Source organism: Mercenaria mercenaria, chromosome 1 (assembly GCF_021730395.1).
Source record: "Mercenaria mercenaria strain notata chromosome 1, MADL_Memer_1, whole genome shotgun sequence".
Taxonomy (NCBI): Eukaryota; Metazoa; Mollusca; class Bivalvia; order Venerida; family Veneridae; genus Mercenaria; species Mercenaria mercenaria.
Window position 1 is genome coordinate 52,472,362 of NC_069361.1, and position 19,665 is coordinate 52,492,026.

At 35.9% G+C, this 19,665-nt stretch overlaps 1 pseudogene; it reads right to left on the reverse strand.

Annotated features, from left to right (window-relative positions):
* Positions 1-317: 317 nt before the first annotated feature.
* Positions 318-8,279, reverse strand: LOC123538613 (uncharacterized; annotated as a pseudogene).
* Positions 8,280-19,665: the final 11,386 nt, after the last annotated feature.

A 19,665-nucleotide genomic window follows, 5' to 3' on the forward strand; every position in this document is an offset into this window, starting at 1 on the left:
TGAAATGATTTTAACCGTTCAAAAAAAAGTTATAACACTTTAAAGATCGCAACTCCTAATATGTCGATATCACTGAAATATGAAATAAAACGACAATGTAAAAATCCATTTTTTTTTTTTCAAACCCATCAAAATACAATTGTTTCAGTGTTAGTTCACTTTTACAACATTGTTGAATAAATATATATAAAAATATATGACATACATTTGTACAAGAATTTATCTGAATTTTTTTTTCTTCTGTACCCCCAGTCCAAAAGTTGGCAATTTTAGGGAAAAAAATTCTTGTCTTAACATTTTTAAACATTTTTTTTAAAAAACTATAAACGTTACATGAATAGTGACTAAATACAAATTATCTATATCATTATATGAACAAGTACAAAAAGAATTACCCATTTTTTACCATCAGTTTTTTCTAAAAAATAAATTGTTTTAGAGTAGGGGGTCAAATGAATACAGAAGCTTGCTGTAAAACCTATCTTCACTTAATTTTAAAAACAAAGTAGAACATTCATTTTTTCAGTTCCATTAATGAAAAATGCATGTTATATTGTACATAGAATTAAATAGTGTAGAAATAATCCTTTTAATGAAGAAAAATGTTCATATATGTAATAATATGTTCAAAAAAAGACAGTAAAACCAAAGCATAAAACTTGTCCTACCGGTCAAAACGCTACATCATTTTTGAACATTTCCTACTCTTTCAAATTAAAACATATAGCATAAAATTACTTCAGTTAACGATTGATGACTGTGAAAAACAAAGAAAACGACATATTGATAAATATTAAGCAGCCCTTTGTGGTTATAATTTAATCATAACAAAGATCACTTGATGCTTGGGATATTAAGCAATGGAGTACGATAAAATCATTTTTTTAAATACTCCACAAGGTTTGGAATTACTGTCTCTAATGTCCTCTTTGTGTTGGTAACACGTGGCTGTCCTTCACTATTTTTAACAACAAATGTGTTCCTTAGCCCATCTTCCCCCTCGCGCTTGAAAATTATTTTCAAATGACTTAGGTTGAGTCCTGAACCAGCAATATTTTCTGCTGTTGCAGTTTTACAAACACCGTTTGCAACAAGTACGTGTAGAGATGGCATGTTTTTGGCTTTTTCCAAATTGAAGAGCTGTGAATGATGTACAGATTTTGGAGGATAACTAAATGAAAGCATAGTTTTAGGCGATACCGATATGTGTTTTAAAAGATTTCCCAATGCTTTTACATCCTCCGTGGCATTATGTGCTCCATAGCTTTCTCTCAAAATTTCACGGACAAGATCTTCTTGTTTGTACGAGGACCTGCCAGGAAAATGTTTGCGTAAGACTGTTAAAGAATCAACAAATCCTGACACACATTTCAGAAAACGCTCGAGAATTTTACAAGAAGCTACTGCTTTCATCAAAACTGGATAATCAAATCGTCTGCCATTGTGTGCCACCAGAATGACACTGTCAAATTGTTCCAGCCATTTACAAAACTTTTCCAGTGATGGAGTTTATAAATTCCGCTTCCACTGGCGTCCCATTCACTGACATAGAGTTACTACCAGACTTTACAATTCCAGTAACTTGTTGGGCTGTTGAAGTGATTGGTGTTTTAGGTATAACATACGCATTGAAGGAACGTCCACTATTCAGTTCTGCAGCAGCTATCTGTGTAATATGAGGAAACTGTCCACCTCGAACTGAAAGACAACAATAATACAATATGATATGAGCCAGACAGTGTCTGTTCTCTGGTGGTCTTTATCACTAGTTGTACTGTAATTACATATCATATGTCAATGATTGTCATTCAATAATATGAGCATATACGTCTAAACACATAAAGCTACAATCTGTCAAGTTACAATAATAAGTATGCCCACAGGTAGAATGTCAAGTTTGACCTTGACCTTAGATGCCGGTACCTGGTTCTTGCACATGACACTCCGTCTCATAATGGTTAACATTCATGTCAAGTTTTATCACAAACCTTTCATGCATGAAAAAGGAATGCTCTGGACAAACTTAAATTTGACCTTTGACCTCTAACTCCTCATTGGGGTTAACATTCATGCTACATGTAAACAAGATTGGTCCATGCATGTCAAAGTTATGGTCCACACAAAACCAGACTGCTGCAAGGACAGACAGACAAACACACACAGACATAAACCAACCCACCAAATTTGGCAACTCACAGCAAACGGGCTCAACAAAAAAGCATTTCTATCAAACATAGTTATATTTCTTTGATATATTCTCAACTTCCTTCCTTGCTCTTTCAATTGGAAATGTTTAGATGATTTCTTATTTTACAAATATCATAGACAAATTTTGCAAGAAATACTTACTGAGGTCAGTAGTTTCCAGATCAAATGTAATGAATGTTGGTTCTCCGGTAACCAGGGTCACAGGCTTGAACTCCCCTCTTGGAACAGGATCTGGCAGCTTCTCAACGTCAACTATGTCCTCATGACCAACTCCTAGATAAATATACAAAGATTTTCATCATTAAACATTTCCATCAAAAACCACAAAATGTGACTGGCAAATGCCTGACTCAAAAAGCTTTGCCAGTAAAATATTCATAAATTTTTAACAAAAAATTCTAAGTTAAAAAGGGGCATAATTCTGTCAAAATTCTATCAGAGTTATGGGGACTGTTTCATCTGATGTAGACATTGATAGTAAATAAACATTTTAAGTTTCAAGTCAATAGCTTTGATAGGAACAGAGATAATTGACTTTATCAAAATCTTCGCCAACACTGGGGTAAGTGAAATTATTCTACTTTTTATTCGAAAAGTCGCGCTAAAATTGGTTTAGCACCTGGATAGAACCACTGACCTTCCCCAGTTTTTAACATTTTGCGAGGTAACTAACCTGACTGATATGTAGCTCCTTCTAATGCTTCGTGTGCTCCCTGAGTAATGGCACGTTCCTGCTTCAATATCAGACGTCGCCTCTTTGAGGATGGTAGCTGTGACTTGCTTTGCACACGCTTCCTATGCTCTGTACATTTTTGTGCATATTTCTGTGTATGGACACCAGGAGACAGACCAACTTCAGAATGCACCTGATTAAAAGATCATTTCCATTACTCTACATGTCATTTATTTATTATATAACAAGAAACAATATTCAAAATTTTTACAAACTAAAAACATCTACTAAATAAATGTTGTAAGGTATTCATGAGACTTGCCCGTATCTACTATTTGTCCATGATAGTTTATACTAATTTGTTTTAGCTTGATTGTGATGAAAGCTTCAAGCTTATTGGAACCACTCTCAAGTCACTTCCTGGAAAAACCAGTACTAGTGTTATAAGAGAAGTTATGGTCTTGACCTCAGTGGCGCTCCAGTCCACGACCCCTAGATTGAGTGGCCGACATCTTAACCACTGGACCATTGCTCCTCATTTTGTTCATGTTAGGGTGCATGTGTGCCAAATGGCAAATTTTTTCAGTACTTTAATATGGGTTCTGTAAAGGAAAATAACACTATAATTATATCATTTGAAATAAAAACTGCCTGAATTTACGACAACAGAAACATAAAAAACAAACTTACTAACTTACATGTAACATATAACTGTGCAATGCTGACAGCAAAAACTATAACGCATGTGTGTACGAGGAGAACTGAACTCTTCAACTGTAAAAAAGAACCATAGAAAAAAGCAAAAATCAACAAACTAATCTAACAAACTGTGAAACAACAAACTGAAACTTAGCCCTTACCCTGCTGAATTTCTAAATGGTAAACAGTGCAGATCATGATCAGACTGCACAGATGTGCAGGCTGATCATGATCTACACTGGCCGAAAAGGCAGAATCAATCAAGTCCAGCATGATAAGGATAAGTATAAGAAATAACAGTGAAAACAAAACACAAACAACAAAAAGAATTGTTGGAAGTTATTTCATGGAATTCAATTCTTGAAGATGAATTGTTATTTTATCTATTTGTCAGGATTAAATTTTGTGAATTTTCATAAAAAATAGGATCTTATGAATATTGATAATTTTACAGTATTGTAACTGTTTTAGAAATGATAACTTTTAAAAATACATTTATTTCTACCAACTTCCTTTAGAAGCAATTGTAAATATGAGCCCTGCCATGAGAAAACCAACATAGTGCATTTACGACCAGCATGGATCGACGCAGTCACATCGGTGCAGTCTGGTCAAGATTCATGCTGTTCTCTAACAGTGTCTCTAATTGCAAAAGGCTTTGAAAGCGAACAGCATGGATCCAGACCAGACTACGCGGATGCCAAGGCTAGCCTGGATCCATGTTGGTTGCAAACATACTGTGTTGGTTTTCTCATGGCGCGACCCGTAAGAGTATAGAAGACAGTCTTCATCGGCTTTTTTCTCTCTTCAGTTCGAGCTATGCAATTTTTTTTCAATAAATGGGGACTGTTGGTTTATTAAAAGTTGTTGAGTAACTTTTCTTTGATCTGACGGTGCATTGTGTTTTACAAGTGTATATTTGAGATAAGTTTGGTAAAATTCTGATAATTCAAAAAGGTCAATTTTGACTGCAAACAATGGAAAACTGAACATGAATGGTATGAACGATATTTATAAAATATACCTGTGATATGTAGTTTCTTCCCTCATTAATGAATGCCGCTGTGGCCTGGACACGGTAATCTAATGATTCAGAGTTACCATAATGGAGTGATTTTGGAGCCCTCAGTGTCACTTCACGATTGGCATGTTCACACTGTTGTGAGGAACCGAGGTCTGCATACTGTTCAGCATTAGCAATTACCGGTTCAAATACTTTTTCAAGCTGTGAGCGAAGGTTTGTGTCTTTCAATGGTCCCTTGTACGGCAGACTTCTATGTGTGTAAGTTTCTCGAGGTTTACGTTTATATCCACAGAATCTTTCATGACAAGAAGTATGGTCACCAAACTAATGCGGAATGAGGGCTTTTAGATTTTCTCGTAAACCAACTTTATTGCCAGCATTCTTTGCAAAAGCATACTTCAGGCATTTTTGAATGTGTAATATAACATTTCGACTTAGTTTTGTTCCTTTTGAAGCCTGTAAAGCGTACAAGTTCTTGCCTATGTTTTTCACAATATGATTTCTATCAAAGCGCTTCTTCATGTTTATGTTTAAATTATTCCTAAGACGAGCAATTAGCGTAGTGTCACCATCTCCCTCAAGATATTCAATCGGTGTTCCTTCTTTCATGAGCTCTTTCACACCCTGTTCTCCACTTGTACTTTCCATCAACCGAGCACTTCCTGTATGTGAATGTACACAACGGTGTTTTCTGACAAGCTGACCTGGTCGGTTCCTTTTCCACCACTTGCAAGTCCCACACGTCCTGTGACTAACTATTGACTTCACCACCTTCTTACCGTACTTGGCTTTGCTCATGAAAAAGGTATGCGCTGTTAAAAAATAGAATGTAAAATAAATAACATAACATTCTAAAATTGCATTCTCCGAATAATCTTACATTCCGTGTTGTGGATCTCTCGGAACAACATCAGGAGTTTTAGGTATTTCCAGGCCTCCTAGCAGGCCTGAACAAAAATAAATGTTTTTATAAAGGCTCCAATCTGTGGAAATAAAGGCCTTTTAGTGTAAAATATTAAAAAATAAAGAGTAAATAAAGGCTATTTTTATCGGAATTCTCGTTGAAAACACATAATATATATAGGTATTTACTAAAAACATCTACATGTATGTGGTCTGGTGAACACAACAGCATTCTGAAAAACTCAAGATGAAAGATACACAAGCAGTATCCTAATAACAACACTTAAAAGGGGGGAAGAAATACAGTAGTATAACCATTACTTGCTTTAAACTGGCATGGCAAGCGGTCTGAACAAAAATACAGGTTTTGAGTGAAAATTACAGGCTATTTGGCCGTTTTAAAGGTTTTTTCAGAAGATTTAAAGGTTTTAAAGGTTTGCTCTGAAATTAAAGGTTTTTAAAGGTTTTAAAGGTTTCACTAGGAGGCCTGTATTTCTTGTATATTTGTGGTTGTGAAAACATTCTGATAAATACAGACAAAGTTTTAAGTTACAAGCAAACCTACCTGTACACATATAAAAGCATGGTACTCATCTTAAAGAAAATAATCTTTATCTCTTTTCATTGTAATGGAGGTTAGCACTGTTTCTAAAACATTATTTACTAAAGTCAGTAATGGTGGGCAGTCAACCTTACCAGTAATCCTGAATTATGTACCAGTACTAACTGTTCTCTGCAGATAACTGCCAACTTCTTCACATGAATCCAAGGTGGAGGACATACTATTTCTGACACAATGACTTCTATAAAATTGTCATGGAGTATATCTGACTTGTCTTGGAATCCGCAGATCTACTTGAACAGATGGAATAACACAACGGTATTACAAAATAAGAGCTTACATGTTAAACTGTCAAAGCCTCTTTTGTGCCAAGCCGTGTCTACTGCACATGACATTCCAGTTCTAGACTGACATGGAAACTCTGCAGATAGTTTTTTCCGTGATCTAACAGCAGTTCTGTTGACAGAGTATTTATGATGACCGCGCTGATCCTTTTTACTCTTAAAAGCTAGTTTTGTAGCTGGCATTCTCGCATCACTGAAAAAAAATAGAATGTGTTACAGATGAACAAAACAGTAAGCTGAAATAAAGGAATAAATTAGTTTTGATGTCTAGGCGAAGTTATTCATGTTACAGCATGAAACAAAGTTTCTAATCCAGATTATTATTTTCCATCTGATAAACATTTTTCAGAAAATAGACTGAAAAAAACATACAGTACATAACTTACTGCATAGTATCATACTTTTAAATTCTTACTAATAACTATTGGCATACAATATTATGATAAGTACCTATTGGAATCTGCAGAACTATTTGTGCTTTTTTGGTTATTATTGTCATCAACAACCTCATCATCATCTATATCAGTCCAGTCATTGTCATCATCTACACAAGAATGCTGCTGCAGTATCTGTCTAAAAATGAAAAAAAAAGTATAATCTGACCTGTCAATTTTTTGTACATCTAATTAAATCACCTGTCTATAGAATAAAGAAAAGCAGAAACTTCACAGGCCGCTCAACACGACAAAAACGAAAATGTTGCAGGCTCGGTTTGATTGCGCCTGTTCATGGACGGTAGTGGAAATGCAGGCCACCGTCCACGCCCTCTAGACCCGGGTTTAGCAGAACTCAACATTTACACATGCTAAAAGTACAAAAAGCAATTTAGAGACATCCGCAGAATTAAATTAACTTGAAGAAAAAAAATACTAAAATTCAATTCAGATTACATGCAATAAAACATTTATTGAATGTCTTGCCAGTAAATACACTGAAGAGTTCAATATTATCTATTGATACTTATTTAGTTACCTCAAACTTGGAGATGAATCTGGAAATGCAGCAACGCCCAGGTCATCAATTACACCTTCCATAGACTTTGCTGCCTCGTCGGTTTCTACTTGCGCCACATCCCTGTTAAAAAAAAATGGTCAAATAATACACAAACTGTCACTTAAATACTCAGTTTATAAAAAAAAAATCATTCATACAAAATAAACAAAATATCCTGGTTCTCCATGTTTCCTATAATCAGATTTTTTTTTAAATAATCTTTACTTGAATGAATAGCAAATATACCATATTACATAGCTTCAAATTTAGAATGTTACTACACCCAAATCCGGGGCCTCTGTGGCCGAGTGGTTACGGTCGCTGACTTCAAATCACTTGCCCCTCATCGATGCGGGTTCGAACCTCACTCGGGGCGTTGAATTCTTCATGTGAGGAAGCCATCCAGCTGGCTTACGGAAGGTCGGTGGTTCTACCCAGGTGCCCGCTCGTGATGAAATAATGCACGGAGGGGCACCTGGGGTCTTCCTCCACCATTAAAGCTGGAAAGTCGCCATATGACCTATCATGTGTCGGTGAGACGTTAAATCCAAAAAAAAATCCGTAAGCTCTGTTAAAATACATAAATTACTTACTCCATCTCTTTCCTGAAAGCATCCTTTGCTGCAGCTGCAGCAGACTGTTGGGCAACTTTTTCTACAACATCACCAGCCCTTCTCTCCATTTTTTTCAAATTAGAGTTAACAATTGGTTGGATGTTTAATGTTGACAAGAAATTGTTCACCCGCACGGGACCACCAATGCTGTCAATCATAGCTGAAACATTAAAATTTTTTTGTATAATGTGAAATCATTCAATTTCATGGTTTGGGTTAAAATGGCTATTTTGAGGGTATTAGAATTCAAGGACTTCAAAATTTGAACATAAAACACCACAAATTAGTTTTCTGTGAATATTAAGACTTTACAGTATTGTTAACTAGATGCTTAAAAAATAGAAATATTACTGTTTGAATTACCTTATCCTTAATACCTCTTCAAAATCTGTTTTGACAATGAATTCAAAATTAATAAAAACATAATTATTGAGCAGTTTCTTTGCGGCCATGATGATTTAAATCTGTGTGTACAGTACACGATTAATGTTTACCGTGTCTACACAGTCACACTGTATGCACAAGCGACAAATACCAATAACTTTACATGACCGTGTACTGTGTTTTTTATCCTCCATTATTTTGGTACTTTGAAGTTTTGACATTAGATGGCTGTCAAACATATAAAACAATCTAATCAGCGAATTATTCCGACAATAAAATAAAGCAGATAAGTAAACAATCAATGCAAGGTTTTACTCACCAGTTCCAAGCTTTTTATTTTACTGGCGCAGGTAGAACCGATTATGAATAGAAGACAGCAAGACCAGCAACAGAGAGATAGCGATATCATGCACATGTGCATACAAAATGTGAATTAAATTTGTACAAGTAAAACGAAATTTTCAGCGTATGCCAAATACTTTCAGGAAACCCTTTAAACCTGGTCAGAACTTTAACGCTTACACAAAACTTATTTGTGAATATATTTTCTTGTCTGTTTTTGTCGCTTGAGATGTTCTTTGAACCTACACGTATGCGGATCCGCCCAAGTGCAACATCACGACCTCTCTGTTACAAAGTATACAGCCAGACCTGTGTTAGAAACCCCAAAGGAAATGAACCCATGAGTTGCCAAAGGCAGGTGGCGTCTAATTCATGATGCAAGGGGCCGCTTAAGATCGGTTGAGATCAAGGTAGAACATACAGATATTTCATGAGATTCGCTATATCTATGTCTTTTTTACGACGTCAGTACAAATATTCTTAACTATTCTTATTAGCATGCACAAACAACAAACACAAAGTAGATGGGAAATGCCGCGACTTTATTTCATTGATATAAAGGGCAAATAGCATGTTTAAATTTTAAGAAGAATATGAACACAAGAACAATCACTACTAAATGGCATAGCAATTTACAGCAACGCAAAGTGGCAGAAGCCTATTTTATAGACTGCCATGAAGAAACTGGCAAATGGCAGAGATTTCTCCATTCACAGCCGATGAGAAAGTGGGCGAATTGCCCCAATGTTCACCTCATTTCATAAATTGCTATATGCCATACCGAAATGCACATACGGACACATGTGTATTGAGGGCCACTAAAAAATTTTATGAAATAAAATTCGTCCAATCAAAACACAGAACGCTGCTTTAAACATTAGGGTAAAAAAAAGAAATAACTCACCTTCGCTAATTTAAGACGTAAACAAGATACTTTTTTACCATTTTATAATGACGTTCAATCTGTATTCTGTTTTTACCATAACCGTTACCTTTATTTTGTAGCTGAAACTAGACGACATGTTCTCTTGTACTGAAATTTAAGCAAAGCCTTGCCCAATTAAGAAAATTTATAAATTGTTACATCTTAATGATTTATAATTTGTAAAAAAATTATATATGAATCTTAAAAGTATGCTAGCGGTTAAACATGTGACCTAATATGAATCAAAACATATGCCAAACCTGGCTTGCTAATACTGTTACTGACAAAATAGTATAAACTAGACATCATAATCTTCTCAACTCATATCCGAATGCCTGCAATTTCATAACTACATACTGGCAACAGCTGATATCTTTTAACGGACGCTAGAAGCGGGTTATGATAAAGACAAAAGCGTTTGCTGGCAGTAGAACAATCAATTTGATTTTCCTTTTTATAAGGCAGTTGGATTTCTTCTTAAATGCTGCATGTAACCCTGAACGTGGTTCGAACACCAAAAAGAGAGCGACAAGTGATCCGTTCCTTATGACTAATATTCTGTCGACTGCAATGCATATTTAAAATGTTATTATTCATATTTTCGTAAATATATTAATATCATACCTATTAAATTAAGTTTTTTGAAATAAATTTTCCAATGAAAACAGTTTCAAACAGCTTCAAAACTAAGTCAAACGTAATTTTTACCTTTACCTGGCGTTTACCTTTTACCTTTGATTCATTTTACCTGATTTTTTCCCCCCAATGTTGGAGTATTGCTAGCAAACTGAAATACTTAATTATTACAATATATTAAAACGAATTAGTAATGTGGAAAAATTTTCATAATTATTGAAATAAGTAATGTCAACATCATCAACGACATCATCATCGCCATTATTGTCTTATCATCGTCAGAATATTATCACCATTGTCATCTTTACCATCAAAAGACATCACCATCGCCTTAAAGTACAAAAATTACCAAAATGATTTCATATCATTGTCATTTCGTAATATCACAATCATTATTGCCATCATTTTCATGCCATCACAAAGATCATAACTGGATTCGTTATACCATATCATCATCGTAATTTAAACATATTACGTGTAATAAACATATCATGTTATTCTTATAACGTACCATCATGGTAACATTTTCCTCTCAGTATTGTTGTATCGTCATATCATCATCATGTTTATCATTATCATCATCATTAATCATAACTATTTCATTTTTATGACCGTAATTTAATCGCTATCAACACCATATTGTCACAAATCATCATCTTACATCATCATCATCATATCGTATGATCATTTAGACACAAACTGAATATCACCATATTATCATAATAGCATAAACATCATCATTATGAACAACATTATTGTCATATCGTCATAATATCATAATATCCACCATACTGTCATCATCATCAGCATCATCAACACCATATAACATTATCATACTAGATACATATCATTGCATATCGTCATAATTATCTACAATACCTGTCACCACCCCACATCACACTGACAAAACTGAACATTTTGATACCGATTTTATCAATATTATCATCATTGTCCGTACTTTCAGTTATCTCAAATTACCTTAAATTAAGCTTTTGTGACATGATAATTGTCCAACTATTAACAAATATACATGTGCACAGAGCTTGAGATTTTGAATGAATGTTTATTATAAGCTGAGTATTGTTCTAAATCAAGCTTTGTTATGCACGACAATAACAAAAATATATAAAACTTATCTTCCTTTCGTGTCCCAGTAACCATTCTTTCTCTAGAATTCCATCCAACTAACGTAACAGCTTAAATTCATACTACAAGGTAACTTTTATACAGCAATTTTTCTATCGATGTTGTTCGGACGATTTCAGCTAGCAAACTGGTTCAAGGGCGTGGCAAATACATGCACGGACTTCTCGTATTTTTTGCCGCCAAGTGTGTAGATAATAGATAAACGAAACAAACCGTATAACGGAATGCAAATAATGATGAATAATAGCCGACAAGTAATCTCTTTCAACATGACAACAAGTGAATATATATCACCAAAAAATAACACCATTTATTTCTACAAGAGAAGATAAATGCATGTATTTACAGCAAAACAGGGCATTCCTTTCTGTTTCATGTGATGTGTCTTTCCATAGGGAACACAGTTTATATATCCACACTCTATATTCTGGCATTGTACATACAGGTATCCACTCAGCCCTTTTTTCATTTCACCGACCACACTGTAAATTGTCAAAGGCACAGGTCCTAGCTTACATTTCTTACATGTTTTCAAGCTTGAAAGCAGAGTGTCAAATTCGACAATTCTTCGGCCGTGTCTCCATCCATCACGATTCACGTGTTTACCAATTTCTAGGTGTAAAAATGCACCGCATTCTGTTTTTACACAGCCATCACCGTCACACATAACACCAACTCCATAATTATGATCAGTAACAATATCTTTTGGACGTTTCGCAGCAGTAAACTCTTCATTTTCGTCATTTTTAGCAAAGCGACCTCGTTGATCTCGGACAACGCCAGCCATTAGGAAATCCAAAACTGACGTCATAGCTGGGGGAAACCCATGCACCGTTACTAATTTTAGAAAAACCGAAAGTAGCCGATTCGTCTCCGTTATCTCTACGGACGTTGACGATATATGTCGATATTTACCGGCTTTTGCCGATTCTATTAGGGTCCTAAAGCCTTAAATCCAGTGAAGTACTGAACAGCAAAAAGCATAGAATTTTAATGAAACACCTATTAATCAGATGTTAATACCCCCAATGATGAAAGGAATACTGTCAAATATACTTATGCATTGAAAAATCCTTGACCTGTAAAAAATAAGGATACTGGAGTTTAAATTTATAAATCTTACGAAAATCAAGGATCAAAAGACATGATCAGTGTCTCGTAATAGAGAGATGTATTCACCAAAGAAAAAGACGCCCCTACCAAACCTCGTGACAAATTGCATAAAATTCTGCAGGACTACTAAACAGATTTATGCACACATGAAGAATACACTGCTGTTACAGAGTACTGATTCGGGATTACATAACAATTAAAAGCACTTTGGTTTGAGGTGTGCAAGTGGACTAACTCTAATGTTCAGAAGAGTGCTGGTATGCAAACCGACCAGGCTTAGACCATTCGCGAATGGACTAACCCCCTTACTTGAAAATTGTGCTGGTTTTTTTTAAGAAGCACTAAGGGTTAGACCATTCGCGAATGGACTAACCCCCTTAGTTGAATGTTGTGTTGTTTTCTTATAAAGCACTAAGGGTTAGACCATTCGCGAATGGACTAACCCCCTTGGTTTAATGCAGTGCTGTTATCTTATAAAGCACTAAGGGTTAGACCATTCGCGAATGGACTAACCTTGGCTTAAGTTTACAACGCAACATAGCTTTGTTGGTATAACGGTTAGATATGCATGTTCCGTGCAATATAGTATCCCTTAGTGGGCAGACTAACGGCTGGCAGTAAAAACATGTCCATTCCAGATTTAATAATTATTCCATCTTCAGATAATAGTCTGTTATATAATTTCGGATAATTATGACTCATAACCTGATGATGTATTCCATGTATCAGCCATCGTTTGTCAGATCACAGTCACATTAAAAATTCAACAGTTTTATGATCCAATATGTTGTGCATGTTTCCAGTCAAATTCTGTAAATGCCAGTGCTTCGATGGCACTTGTCACATGGAGCTATTTCTCGTATAAAATTGACAACTGCTAGCAATGCATGCTGGTATTAGCATTTCTTTCATGTTGTTCACAAGATATTGATCCCTTATGTGAAATTGTAGAGACAACTTCTAATATTTTTCATCCAAAAAATATATTCTTCTCGTATAAAAGTTCACTATTTATTTTTAGCTCACCTGAGCACAATTAAAGTGCTCAAGGTGAGCTATTATGGTCGGTCAATGTCCGTCGTCCGTCCGGACGTACTCACGTGACGGTCCTTGTGTGACTTTTCTTTTGTTCTTTTTCGTTTGAAAAAGTCACAAAAGTAAATCACACAAGACAACATTTAGTTTCACAAGTAGTAGACTGTAAGGAATGAAGTCGCACAAGTAGGATTTGTACTAACAAGTAGGTCACACAGGTACCTATGGGTTAAGGTTACGATCCAACTGTTTTGAGACATACCGCATGTTTAGTGTTCAAACCGTTTACAGTTGGACACTGCGCTTCCCTCTTCGATTGTGTCTGACGGAAGAGGGAGAGGACACTATGATAAGCAGTTTTTAAATCCTACCAGGACTAAACTGTTCTGATATCTGTCTTCTGGACTGTTTCGTCGGGCCCTTAAGGGTGTTTCTCTTGTTGCTCTGTCTTCTGAAAAGGCATTGAGTACATACGTTTTTGGTTCTAAAGGTTTGCTTTTTATATATTTATACACGAGCATTTTTGTGTTTTACATGCCATGCCTTTTTGTTTCCATTACGTGTGTTAGAGATTCACCTGGAGTGGATTTCTTTTATTTACACTGTCCCGTGTCTTTGGGACATGGTGGGGGTAAGAGTGAGGTTGGGTGCGCACCATAAACCGGTTTAAACTCCCCAGTGGTGTTTTTGCCACTGACCGTTCCAAGGCGGTGCCCCACTGTGTTCCTTTGTTTGTTCGTTTTGTCCTCATGTGTTCGCTTTGTGTGTGTGTGTTTGTGGTCTGCGTGCTGTGGGTTTCATTTTGTGGAGGTTGATATTTGTCTTTGCTTTTCGTGTCCGTCAGTCCAAGCGTGCGTCCGTCAACAATTTTTTAAACGACATCTCCTAAACCATTGTATGGATTTTGACCAAACTTCACACAAATGACCCTTGGATGGTCCTCTTTCAAAATTATTCAAATCGTTCCAGTCCATGGCACAACTAGGTCACAGGAGTTAAAATAGATTTTTTTAAGTAAAAACTTTAAAAATCTTCTTGTCTGAAACCACAAGGCCTAGGCCTTTGATATTTGATATGTAGCATTTTCTAGGTGTCCTCTAACAAGATTGTTCAAATTATGCCCCTCGGGTCAAAAGTGTCCCCGCCCAGGGAGTCACAAATTTTACATAGACTTATATTGGGAAAAAAACTTAAAATCTTCTAGTCTGAAACAACAAGGCCTGGGCCTTTGATATTTTGGTATGTAGCATTACCTAGTAGACCTCTACTAAAATTGTTCAAATTATGCCCCTGGGGTCAAAAGTGGCCCTCCCGGGGGTCACAAGTTTTACATATATCGGGCCCTTAAGGGTGTTTTCCTTGTTGCTCTGTCTTCTGCAAAGGCATTGAGTACATGCGTATTAGGTTCTTAAGGACTGCATTTTTATATGATATTTACAAGGGCATCTTTTGTGTTTTACATAACACTCCTTCTGTTGCCTTTACGTATGTTAGGATTTCACCTGGCGGGGAATATTTTTATTTACACTGTCTTGTAACTTTGGAACATGGTGGGGGTAAAAGTGAGGTTAGGTGCACCATAAACCGGTTCAAACTCCCCAGTGGTGGTTTTGCCACTGACCGTTCCAAGGCGGTGCCCCACTGTGTTCCTATTTTTCTTTGTTTTGTCCTTTGGTGTTTCATTTTCTGTGTTGTGTGCGAGGGTTGTTCGTGTGTGTCTTTGGGGAGGCTGTGTGTTTTGAACGTGGCTTTCCCTGTTGGATATTCTTCCTTGTTTTTTACATAGACTTATATAGGAAAAAAACTTTAAAAATTTTCTTGTCTGAAACAAAAAGGCCTAGGCCTTTGATATTTGGTATGTAGCATAACCTAGTGGTCCTCTACAAAGATTGTTCAAATTATGCCCCTGGGGTCAAAAGTAACCCCGCCCATGGGGTCACAAGTTTTACATAGACTTATATAGGAAAAAAACTTTAAAAATCTACTTGCCTGAAACAACAAGTCCTAGGCCTTTGATATTTGGTACGTAGCATTACCTAGTGGTCCTCTACCAAGATTGTTCAAATTATGCCCCTTGGGTCAAAAATGGCCCCGCACTGGGTGTCACAGGTTTTAAATAGACAAATACTTGGCATTCCCTGTTTGATATTTGTTTTTTTAAATATATAGGAAAAAAAACTTTAAAAATCTTCTCGTCTGAAACAACAAGGCCTAGGCCTTAGATATTTGGTATGTAGCATTTCCTAGTGGTCATCTACCAAGCCTGTTTAAATTATGCCCCTTGGGTCAAAAGTGGCCCCGCCCTGGGTGTCTCAAGTTTTGTTTAATCACCCCTTGGATACGGTGTCTGCTTTTTAATTTTGTCTTTTGACAGTTCCTTTGATTCGCAGGCTCCATAACCTCAGATCCCCTTCCTAAATTCCAGTTTGTTTAGTTTTGCCCATAGTTTTCTCGTTTGGGGCAAACCCTTTACTTTATCTGGGGACCAAACCCCGCTCTTCATGGAATTACACGCCTCAACACGTGTATCATAGAAGGTTCTATGTTCACCGCCGTTTGAATACATCTGCGGATGTCTCTAAATGCTTTTTGTACTTTTAGCATGTGTAAATGTTGAGTTCTGCTCAACCCGGGGCTAGAGGGCGTGAACGGTAGCATGCATTTCCACTACCGTCCATGAACAGGCTCAATCAAACCGAGCCTGCAACATTTTCGTTTTTGTCGTGTTGAGCGACCTGTGAAGTTTCCACTTTTCTCTTTTTTACCTTGACTTGTGGCATTCCCTGTTTGATATTTTTCTTTGTTTTTTTACTCATGAACAGACTCAATCAGAGTCTGCAATTTTCACTGTTTGTATTGTTTTCGGTGCTTCCGAGGGATCTACTTTCCAGATTTTATTTACATAGGAAAAAAACTTAAAAATCTTTTTGTCTGAAACAATAAGGCCTATAGCCTTTTATATTTGGAATGTAGCATTAGCTAGTGGTTCTCTACCAAGATTTGTTCGAATTCTGCCACTAGGGTGAAAATTTGCCCGTCCTGGGGGTCACAAGTTTTACATAGACTTACAGAGGAAAAAACTTCTTGTCTGAAACAACAGGGCCTACTGAGTTTGAATAACTTTTGTCAGTACTGTTTTTTTATATATATAATTATAGAAACTGGTGTGTCATCAGAAAAGTTTGTAACATATTACACGACTGTAGTTTGTATCATACCTTTTTTTTCTTTTTATGTTGTATGTGAATGAATTGAACTCAGGTGAGCGATACCGGGCCTTCATGGCCCTCTTGTCATAAAATGTTATGTGTTAATGTTTCTGTTTTCAGTGCAAGAAATTGCTGCATCATTGTATCCAAACCCGGGGTAAAAGACGTTCACACTTCAACTTGCTTCGTTTTTAGATTTACATCTCTCTATTTATGACAATATTATGCATACCAAAATTTATGACAAGTGGGATGATTTTAACTTTAGTATTGTAAATTTTCCCCATTTGGATGGGGACGTACCTCAGGCTACATCTTATGGGGTATATATTTCTCAATTAATTCGGTTTGCCAGAGCGTGTAGTCATGTCAAGCATTTCAATGAACGTAATCTATATATTACAAGTAAACTTCTTCAGCAAGGCTACCGTTATTACAAATTGCGTAAATATTTTGCTTAATTTTACTATCGTAATTCTGATTTAGTTTTAAAATTCAATAGTAATTTAAAGACACTTCTGCAAGGAGGTATTTCTAAACCCGTTTTTTATGGGGATGTGGTTTACAAACTTCGTAAAACAGTTGATTATTTGAAGATAGAAAAGGACATTAATTCTACAATAGGCGTGTTCTGCTTTCCATAGCTTTGTTTGTACCAATCTGTTGTAGCTGTTAAATATCAACCCACAACACTGAAGACTGATGAATCTTCGCTCATGCCAGGCATGGACAAAGGTACCTTTCATGCTTATTCAGTAGAGTGGGCAAACAACCTTTGCTCATGCCAGGCATGGACAAACCTACCTTTGCTTATTGAGTGCACTGAGCAACCAACCTTTGTTCATGCCAGGCATGGACAAAGTTAACACGGAATATCAAGTGCAGTGCTCAGCTCAAATTTGCTCATGCGAGGCATGGAAAACATTTGTTTATCCAAAGCATGTTTTCGTGATTATTTAAGAGAAAATGTATACCAAACAGTGATTTTTCATTGAATAAAAACATTGGTTGGAGTTGACAATGATCTTATTCTAACATTTTATCAAAGATTATTATGTACTTCCTTCACAATATCAAGCAATTCAAATATTTGCCCGATTTCTTTTCCAGTGCGTCACTATGCCTGACGGGTGTATGATGAAATAAATGTTACGTCAGAATAACTAATTATTGAATAATAACATAGTCTTCAGCCTTCTATGTTTAATTGAATAACAAATCAGGCCATGTTTGAATACGCTTCAAAAAACCTTGTGCTCATAGTTTGCATTTACTTACTTTCTCATTAGTCAGTACATACCATTCAGCATATACATATATCCATAAAAGTCCTACATGATCACAAGGTCTGGGCAACTTGTACCTTATTTATGTATGGTTACAGGATTCATTCATTAATGTGGTTTTATCTGTAATAGTAGCTGACTACCAAAAAGTAATGAGTACTTCTATTGGGTAGTCTATCATTTTTATCAAAACAGCAGTACAAACAAACAAGATTTCTTTTTTTTTATTGTGCTTCGAAATTTTTATATTTCAGAACTATATGATTCAACTCAAGTTACAAAGAAATGAATTCAATCATTACAAGTGATTTACAGCAAGAGGAATCAAGCTTTTTTTTTATCCAATACCGAAATATTAAAACATAATGAACCGATATCTGTAAACCATGTGATAACCATACTGTGCAACATATTAAATAATTAAGAAAAAAAAACACTTTGATTAAAATTTGCTTATTCAAGAACATGCAGAAACTGATTATGATTATATCATAACATCTGTAAATATAAACAAGAGTGCCAAAATGTTAACAATAAATGCGCGTCACAGTAAATTTCTTTACACTGGCACATGTATTTTGATATTGAATATTTTTTCCAGTTACAATTTGTAAGTTATTTATAGTTACAACAAAGTGACAAAGGGAAGTTAACAAGAGGACCATGAAGGCCCTGTATCGCTCACCTGCCCTATTGACCTAAAGATCATCAAGGTTAACATTCTGACCAAGTTTCATTAAGATATGGTCATAAATGTGGCCTCTAGTGTTAACTAGCTTTTCCTTTGATTTGACCTGGTGACCTAGTTTTTGACCCCACAAGACCCAGATTCAAACTTGACCTAAAGATCATCAACATTAACATTCTATCCAAGTTTCATTAAAGTGCAGTCATAAATGTGGCTTACACGGTGTTAACTAGCTTTTCCTTTGATTTGACCTGGTGACCTAATTTTTTACCCCACCTGACCCAGATTTAAAGCTGGTCTAAATATCATCAAGATTAACATTCTGACCAAATTTCATTAAGATATGATCATTAATGTGGCCTCTAAATTGCTAATTAACTTTTCCTTTGATTTGACCCGATGACCTAGTTTTTGACCCCACCTGACCCAGATTTGACCTTGACCTAAAGATTATCAAGATTAACATTCTGACCAAGTTTTATTAAGATATGTTCATAAATGTGACCTCTAGAGTGTTAACTAGCTTTTCCTTTGATTTGACCTGGTGACCTAGTTTTTGACCCTACATGACCCAGATTCAAAATGGATCTAAAGATTATCAAGGTTAACATTCTGACCAAGTTTCATGAAGATACAGTCATAAATGTGGCCTCTACAGTGTTAACAAGCTTTTCCTTTGATTTGACCTGGTGACCTAGTTTTTGATCCAAGATGACCCAATATCAAACTCCTTCAAAATCTTATTGAGGGTAACATTCTGACCAAGTTTCATTAAGATTGGGCTAAAACTGTGACCTCCAGAGTGTTAACATGCTTTTCCTTTGATTTGACCTGGTGACCTAGTTTTTGTCCCCAGATGACCAAATATCGAACTCGTCCAA